The 9,579-nt window shown below is 35.4% G+C and overlaps 1 pseudogene; it reads right to left on the bottom strand.

Annotated features, from left to right (window-relative positions):
- Window positions 1-7,860: 7,860 nt before the first annotated feature.
- LOC145620125 (dirigent protein 23 pseudogene) lies at window positions 7,861-8,421 on the bottom strand (annotated as a pseudogene).
- Window positions 8,422-9,579: the final 1,158 nt, after the last annotated feature.

Here is a 9,579-nt window from a genome sequence, read left to right as displayed (position 1 = left end):
AATTACCAAAGGATAAAAAAATATCATGTGTATTTAACTATGTTTTGATTCTGTCAACATTGTATTAACTACCCTAGGAATCAATGCAAGAGTTTAAATGCTTTTTTGTCTTTCCAATTTATATACCCCGTAATTCTAAAAGTAATTTAACTATGTAACCTCTTGAATTCCATTCAACTTATTTTCTTATTTTATCATACTATAGTATACTGTATTTTCTTGTTAAAAAACAATTGTATGAATTATTAGCAAGGATGAAAATTTAATTTTTTTTTTTTCTTATTCCTTTAATAAATTTTACTTCTATCTACTTTTAAGAATCCTTGAATTACCAACAACCAAAGAGATTCTCAATTATCTGTTTTAGAGGGAATTAAGATCTGCTTTATATCATCATACATATCATTCTTGATTCATTATACCTATTCTACAATTCTCCAATAATTTTTTTATTAACCTTCTGCTTTTGGGAAAAGGAAAGCCACCCCTGAGTCCACTATACATGCGAAAATTCAGATTGCATTTTATGTCAATCTTTTCAAGGTTAAGATTAATTTAGAGGTGTCAAATCGGGTACCTAGATGGAGTTTAGGTTGATCCACGACGGGTCGGGATGTTTGGGTCGGGTAATGATGGGTCATTTTAATCTTACAAACCAAATCAAATTGGGTCGAGCTTCATCAGATTCGGGTTAAAGTTGAGTTCAAGTATGGTCGGATACAAATCGAATTGGGTCGAGTCAAATTCAAATCGAGTCATATCATGTTAAGATGAAGTCGGATCCGGATTTTATTGGGTTTATTTGGGTCAAAGTGAATTTATTTGACTTTGGATCGGGTCATTTCCAATTCGATTAGATCTTGGTTCAAATCAATTCAATTCCGGTTAAAATTTGAATGTGATTGCTTCGATACAAAAATAATGGGTTAACTTATTACTTTATATTAAATTGTTGCAAATAATATGAAACGAAGGTAGTACAACACTCTTTGCTGAATTACTTCATTAATATGACATGTTAAGATCGAGCATATTGTATACAATAATCACCCCGGATCATATACGAGTCAACTTTGCAAGTGGATTGCTTCCATGTGAATTGTGGTACTCGAATAAACGATATTGTTGTATCCACTTATCTAATTAGCTACATTATTTAGGTATATAATGATAATATGGGATTTTTGACTTTAGAGTACTAAAATCATGGATTAATTCACAATTATATCGATCAATGTGCCGTTCCTATAATGTTGACTCGATTCAAACATATTCTTATTGCTTTGCTTTACTTTTGTGGTATCTCATTCATACGGAGTATCAATTATCATTCCTTTCTATGACTCTCTTCTTTGTTCTCTCTACAAATTCTACAATTCACAACTTGAATGTTGACTCTAGAAAAACTTCATCAAACAACGTAACTCAAATGTAAGGATATGATTCCAAGGTTGAGCCATCAAACATTCTCTACCACGAATGTACCAGTGGTAAAGAATTTGATTTCAAGATAGAACAAAAAGTTATGTTTAGAAACAAGTTGGGTTTAATTGAATTATGAGTGATTTCGGGTCGATTTTAATTGGGTCATGGGAAGTTTCAAATCGGATAATTAAAGGTCGGGTAAAAAGTGGTATTTATTCGGGTCTAAATGGTTTCAGGTAGATTTCATTTCGGGCTAGATCGAATTCAAACCTTATATTATCGGGTCTTATTGGTTTCAGTTTAAATATGAGTCGATTCCAAATTGGGTTTGGATCATAAATTATCAGGTGGAGTCGGTTTCGAGATAACGTCGAGTCGACTCTAGATCGGATTCGGATAAAAAATATCCGGGTCCTACCAGTTCGAAAACAATTCGGTTTCAAGTAAACCTTTCGGGTCGGGTAAGTTTTTGACACCCCTAGATTAATTGCAGATTTTGCTGGGCATTATCATGTTATTTGATTTCTATTTTTTTTACAAAAGTAAATTCCAGAAAAAGTTATTTAAGTTATTAATTAGAGCTGTATTTTTAAAATTTAGGGCCTCATCTAGAAAAATAGAACAAGGCCTCCAAAATGTATAAGACGGCCCTGCCGCTACCGCTAATTTTACCAAACAAGACCTACCTTTAAGGCTTTAAGGATCAAATTTTGAAGTAAAAAAAAAAAAAAAAGTCACAAATGTCCTAACTAATGTTTTATTTTGACTTTTTTTTTATCAAATCAAACTATTATTTTATTTTGAAGTCTCGGATCACTTAAGCACGAAATTGTTAAAGAGGGTCACTACTATAGAAAATCAAAAATTCAATATATTATTTTTGGTCACTTAAGAATTGTTACAAAACATGAGGTTGTTATACAAGTACGAAGTACTCTGTATATTGCCAATATCGGTATGTATAGAGAATTTCCTAAATTAACTACTGAATGCTCCATATTGAATTATTGTAATGCAACACTAACTAAGTAACCAACTTAAAACTTTCTCTGTTTTTATTTAGTTGACGCATTTAATTTAGGCACACATACATATTAAGGAGGAAAGAGGAATGAGAGATAATAATATGTTGGGTATACTAGTAAATGCAAGGTATAAAACTTACTCATTCAAAAAGGATATATGTATATCAACTAAAAATAAACTTCCTAAAAAGAAATACGTGTCAACTGAAAAATGGAAATAAGTATTAAATAATGATCAAACTGTTAGAATTGTTTAGTGGAAGTGGTAGTGGGTTATTGGTTTTAGTTAATAAATATTGAAGATGTTAGTATGAAAAATAAAGAGGAGAGTTAATGACTTTTTTTGTGGAAGAGGCTTTTTGTATTATATGGCTTCATTACTAATGAGAGCATGCAACACACATATATATACTACCTCTATGTCGGTGCTTCCACCGTCACTACGTTTCTACACTTTTCTTAATTCCTTCAAGAAAGATCTAGGCTATTATTTTTGCTAGCTTTCTAGATATTTCTAGGATATTTTATCATAGATTTTTCTTAACTTATTTCTAGATACATTTAGAGATGTTTATATTTCTCCTAGATTTTTCTAGATTAGTCTTTTCAACACTCCCCCTTAATCTGAAAAATCTTGAACACCGAGTTGTCTTCGAAAACGGAGGAATTTATCTGTTGGTAGTGCCTTAGTAAATATATCTGCAAGCTGCTCTCCCGTCTTGCAGAATTGTACCTCGATCTCCTGTTTCTCAACTAGTTCTCGAATAAAGTGATGTCGTATCTCGATGTGCTTCGTGCGACTGTGAAATACTGGATTCCTTGTCATGGCAATAGCTGACATATTGTCACAGTAGATGGTTGTTGGTTTTTCAGTGTCTTGCCGTAGATCTTGAAGAATTCTCCTTAGCCAGACCGCTTCACATGCTGCACTTGTAGCCGATATGTATTCTGCTTCTGATGATGATAGTGCCACCGTTGCCTGTTTCTTTGATGACCAGGAGATGGACTTTGATCCTATCTGGAACACGTATCCACTCGTACTTTTTCGATCATCGATGCTTCCAGCCCAGTCGCTGTCTGTGTAGCCTGTGAGCTTGTAGTCGTTCTCGGTCTCGTACATTATTCCATGGCTCTTCGTCCCTTTGATGTATCTGAGAATCCTCTTTACTGCTGCAAGATGTGTCTTTCTGGGTTCACTCATGAACCTAGAGACAATGCTGACTGCATGTACTATGTCGGGCCTTGTGTTTGTGAGATAGATGAGTGATCCGACCATGCTACGATAGAGCGATGTATCTACTTTCTCCTTTCCGTCATACTTGGAGAGTTTCTCATTCGTAGCCATTGGTGTCGCCATTGGCTTGCAATCGCTCATGTTGAAATTTTTGAGCATGTCTTCAACATATTTCTCTTGTGAGAGAAAAATTCTTCCTGGACTTTGCTTGACTTGCATGCCAAGGAAGTATTTCATAGCTCCAAGGTCGGTCATCTCATATTCCGACATCATAGCCTTCTTGAAATCTTCGATCATTTTTGAGTTGGTGCCCATGTAAATAAGATCATCTACATAAAGGCACAAGATGAGAAAATCATGTGACCCTTGGGTCTTGATGTAGAGTGATGGCTCACTTGGGCTTTTTGTAAACCCATTTTGAATAAGATAGCCATCAATATTGCTATTCCATGCACGAGGAGCTTGCTTGAGCCCATAGAGGGCCTTTCGAAGGCGATACACCTTTTTTTCCTTGCCTTCGATTACATATCCTTGCGGTTGCTCAACATATACTTCTTCTTTTAGCTCGCCATTAAGGAAAGCAGACTTGACATCTAATTGAAAAACTTGTAATTTAAGTTGAGCTGCGAGTGCAAGGACTGACCTGATCGTCTCCATTCGAACAACTGGTGCATATGTCTCGTTGAAATCAACTCCGGGTTGTTGTGAATAGCCTTTTGCAACTAGGCGAGCCTTGTATTTTTGAATGGAGCCATCTTCATTGTACTTGATTTTGTAGACCCATTTGAGGCCTATTATTTCTTTGTCTTGTGGCTTGTCAACAAGCTCCCATGTGCGATTCTTCTCAATCATCTTGATTTCTTCATTCATGGCGTCAATCCATTTTTCTTCTTGCGCCGCCTCTTGGAAGCCTTGTGGTTCGCTGGCAATGAGGGCCATGATAGCATGATTACACTGATATTTATCCAAGTAAGCTGGACGACGCCTTGGTCGTTGTGATCGTCGAACTTCTTGTGTTGGACTTGATTCTGGTGTTGAACCTGAGCTTGATGGTGACCTTGGGCTGCTCTGTGGTGATCTTGGGCTGCTTGGTGTTGATCTTGGGCTGCTTGGTCCTTCGTCTTGATCTGGACTTGAAAGTGGAATGACTGCTGCTGGAACTTCTAGATCGTGAACATCTAAATTGCTCTCGTTCCACTGCCATTGTCCTCCTTCGTTGAATATAACATCTCTGGAGATGATCAACTCCTTGGATTCGGGCTGATAGAGACGATATCCTTTTGACTCGTCACTGTATCCAATGAAGATACATTTTTCTCCTTTTCCATCTAACTTATCCCGATTCTCCTTCGGGATGTGGGCATATGCAATGCACCCGAAAACTTTGAGGTGCTCAACTCTTGGCTTTCGTTTGTGCCAAGCTTCATACGGCGTCATGCTTCTTATTGCTTTCGTGGGAGACCTGTTCAGGATGTAAAGAGCTGTGCGGACAGCTTCTGCCCAAAAATGTTTAGGCAGATTTTTTTCTTGCATCATACTCCGAGCCATTTCAGCAATTGTCCTGTTCCTCCTTTCTGCAACACCATTTTGCTGTGGTGTGCGTCTGACTGTAAGCTCCTTTTTTATGCCGTGCTCTTTACAGAATTTGTTGAATTCATTACTTGTGAATTCTCCCCCACGATCGGTTCTTAGAACCTTTATTGAATGCCCACTTTGTTTTTCTGTGAGGGCTTTAAATTGCATGAAGTGGGATAATGCTTCTGATTTTTTCTCCAAGAAATATACCCACATCATGCGTGAAAAATCATCAACAATCAACAGAAAGTACCTTTTTCCGCCAAGAGACGGATTCTTGGTAGGACCCCATATATCAGCATGGACAAGCTCTAATGGAGCTCTAGCCCTCCAAGATGAAGTTGGGAATGGTGATCTATGTATTTTGCCATAGATACAACCCTCACAAATTTTCTTTTCATTAGTGATTGGTGGTAGCCCAATCACCATTTCTCTGTTTTTTAACAGTTTTAAACTGTCAAAATTTAAATGCCCGAATCTCAAATGCCACAAGGTGGACTCATCCACTGTTGTGCTTAGGGCAATGTTTGACTCCAATTGCATCTTAAGTGGAAATATTTTATTTGGAGCCATTTTAGTGGTGGTGATTAATTGCCCCTTTTTCTTGTCATATATGTGGCATTGATTATTATCAAATTTCACCATATAGCCCTTTTGGACTAATTGGCCCACACTTAGTAAATTTTGTGCTAGCCCAGGAACATAAAAGACGTCGGGGATGTATTTAGAGGAGCCATTTTTTGTTTTAACAACAATTGTTCCCTTTCCGGAAACTTCTTGATTACTCCCATCACCAAGAGTAATTTGTGATTTTATATTTTCATCAAGAGTTACAAAGAAATTTTTATTTCCGGTCATGTGGTTGGAACAACCACTATCTATATACCATATGTCGTTTTGCTCTTCTTGAGCATTTAGATAGGTATAAAATAGTTGATCATTATTTTCAGTGAAGTTGGCCTCTTCTTTTTGCCGGAAATAACAATCTTTTTCAAAATGAGAGTGTCGTGTACATCTTTTGCATTTGTACCGACAATCTCTTGTGTTATGGCCATTTTTCTTGCATAATATGCAAAAAGAGTTATTATCTCGGCTCCCTTGATTTTTATAATTTCCTCTTCCCCGACCTCGATTAAAAATTTTCTTTTTTGGTTGAAAATTATTTTCATGGCCATTTTTATTTTCACCATTAGAAAATTTTAATTTAGCCTGAAAGGCTTGTTCTACTGGTTGCTCATCAAATCTACGCATTCTTTCTTCATGAGCCAGTAGAGAGCCCATTAGCTCAGTTATGCTGAGCAATTTTAAATCTTTATTAGACTCTTCTATAGCAGCCACTATGTGATCAAATTTTTTGGTGAGAGTGCGTAGTATTTTCCGGATTATTTTAACATCTTCAATTGTGTCTCCGTTAGATCGAATTTGGTTAACAATATTTGAGACTCGATCAACATAAGATTGAATTGATTCATTATCGGCCATTTGTAGACTATCAAATTGACCCCACAAAGATTGGAGTTTAAAGAGTATTACCTTTTCTGAGCCTCTGTATTTTGTCTCCAGGATACTCCACGCCTCCTTTGCCGTTGTAGCGGCCATGATCGTAGGTAGTATTGTTTCATCTACCCCACGATAAATAATGGAAAGGGCATAATGATCCCTTCTTATGTTTTGTTTGTATTGGCCTTTCTTGGAGGCATCCCAAGAAGCCTCTTCATTGGCATCTTTGGGTTTCTCATAACCAACTTCAATAATTTCCCAAATGTCTTGGGTGATGAAGATTGATTTCATTTGCATACTCCATTGATCAAATTTCTCCCCCTTAAATGTAGGTACCCAATTAACTTGGGGATTAAAATTGTTTGTGTTTGTGTTTAAGTTTGTGTTTGGATTTGGAATAGGGGAGGCCATTTGAATTTATGTGGAGTTGTTATATTTTAATTTGGATGATGAATGTAAAATGGAGGCTTTGGATTAAGTGGCTCTAGATACCAATTGTTAGAATTGTTTAGTGGAAGTGGTAGTGGGTTATTGGTTTTAGTTAATAAATATTGAAGATGTTAGTATGAAAAATAAAGAGGAGAGTTAATGACTTTTTTTGTGGAAGAGGCTTTTTGTATTATATGGCTTCATTACTAATGAGAGCATGCAACACACATATATATACTACCTCTATGTCGGTGCTTCCACCGTCACTACGTTTCTACACTTTTCTTAATTCCTTCAAGAAAGATCTAGGCTATTATTTTTGCTAGCTTTCTAGATATTTCTAGGATATTTTATCATAGATTTTTCTTAACTTATTTCTAGATACATTTAGAGATGTTTATATTTCTCCTAGATTTTTCTAGATTAGTCTTTTCAACACAAACTAGGAGCAAAGTAACGAACACCAGTAATTAAGTCAGTAATACTGAATAGTTACAACGAACATAAGTAAACACAATCAGATCAAACCTTTTTATTTTTAGTCAACAACATGCATAAAAGATAACCAAAGTCAAAGATGAAAGTGTACGAAATATATATGCACGCTTGATGAAATAATTCTTTTTTTTTTTTTGATGAAATAATTCTTTTTTTTTTTTGATGAAATAATTCTTAAAGATGAAAAATTGTAACATTGTATCCAACAATTGCATTAAAAGAAGTAAGGTTAAAGAAGTAGGTTTGAGCCACAGCATAACCACGAGCCATACGAAAAACCCCAGTCCCACCAACAACCGGGAACTCCCTAACCGGATTCATGATTGAGTTCCGGCCAAAAATAACCACGGAGCTCCCATTATAGATACCATCAACAAAGCCATAATTCAACCCCACGATCAAGTTCACACCTTCTTGTGAGGCTGCTCCATATAGACCTTGTGCGCGGCCAACAAGCTTGGAGGTCGGGTCAGGGCTTATGGTGAGTGGTTCATCGGCCATAAACAAGCTGCCAGAGCCCAAGGCCGAGTTGTTGCCTCCTATAGGTTGCGCGATTAAGGCCACAGTCGGGGAGTCCCCGTTCATTATGTCGTGGAAGTAGAATTGTAGGACAGTTTTACGCTCGTGGCCATAAGGCTCAGTTTTTGCCCATGTCTTAGCAAAACTTGCATTTACAATGTAGGATGATAATATCACAAATAATGTGATAATAGTGAATTATATTGATTTTGTCATGGTTTTTCCTATTTGGTTTATTTGTAATTGCAATTATATTATGTGGTTTATCGGCCGTTTTATGAGGAATATGTAATGCTTTAATTTGGTACTAGTGCCTTATTATATACTCCTTCCGTCCCTAAATTACATTCCTGTCTGGAAATTTACACGGGAATTAAGAAGGGAAGAATAAGACAAATAACAATAATTAAATAATGTAATGGGAAATTTATTACTCATGACAAGTCATCAATCCCTTGCAAAAAAAAAGGACCAATCACATGCTCTAATTAAAAAATTTTAACCAATCATATTCATTGTAATTTGGCACAAGGATTATGAGTGAGATTAGGTAAGGATGAGTGAGAAAGCATTAAATATAAAACAAAAAAAGAGAGTTGATTTACTAAAAAAAACTTACCAAAAATAGAAAGGAGGAATGTAATTTTGAAATACCAAAATTAGAAAGGAGGAATGTAATTTAGGGATGGAGGGAGTACAATGTGAGTAGCAACTTATGAAAGACAAGTACTTCACAACTTCTCAGGGTTGAATTGCATTAATTTTTATTATAATCATTAATCATAGGTGAATTAATTAATATGGTTTAATTTTTTTTCCTTATCTTCTCTGTCGTCTCTCAACTGGCAACTGATCAATTGAATTTTTATTTCTAGGACAAATTGTCTCTACGGTTATTTTTTTTTTATTAATTTTGTAATTTGATTATTATGCGTATGGTTTCTTATCTTGCCTATGGAGTATTAAAGATAATTGGTTTTTTTTAGTAATTTGAACTTTATAACTAAGTGAAACTTTTTTAGTTAAAAATTGAGTTAAGGTTACCTTTTTTTTTCTTGAACTTATTTTAATCTCTTAAGAGCTAGAACTCTTCACCTTTATAAAAATAGGTTTCAAAATTTATAAGTTTATATCAGTTCATATAAGTTACAACAAGATCCAATAAGTTTGATAAGGTCTAATAATTTAAAAAAGGATTAATAAGTTCTAATCAAGTCTAAAATATAGTATTAATCTTTACAATCTGTAATGCATGGCTAATTGTAACAAGTTGACCTTAGCTTCCATTGATTAACTAGCTGGATTATTAGCCAACAAACTTATTACGGCACTACCTTGCATCTTTTAAATATATATAACCTCATTCATACTTAA

Source organism: Chenopodium album, chromosome 27 (genome assembly GCF_948465745.1).
Source record: "Chenopodium album chromosome 27, dcCheAlbu1.1, whole genome shotgun sequence".
Lineage (NCBI taxonomy): Eukaryota > Viridiplantae > Streptophyta > Magnoliopsida > Caryophyllales > Amaranthaceae > Chenopodium > Chenopodium album.
Note: the sequence above shows the minus strand (reverse complement) of the source record. Positions and strands in the feature narration are given on the sequence as shown.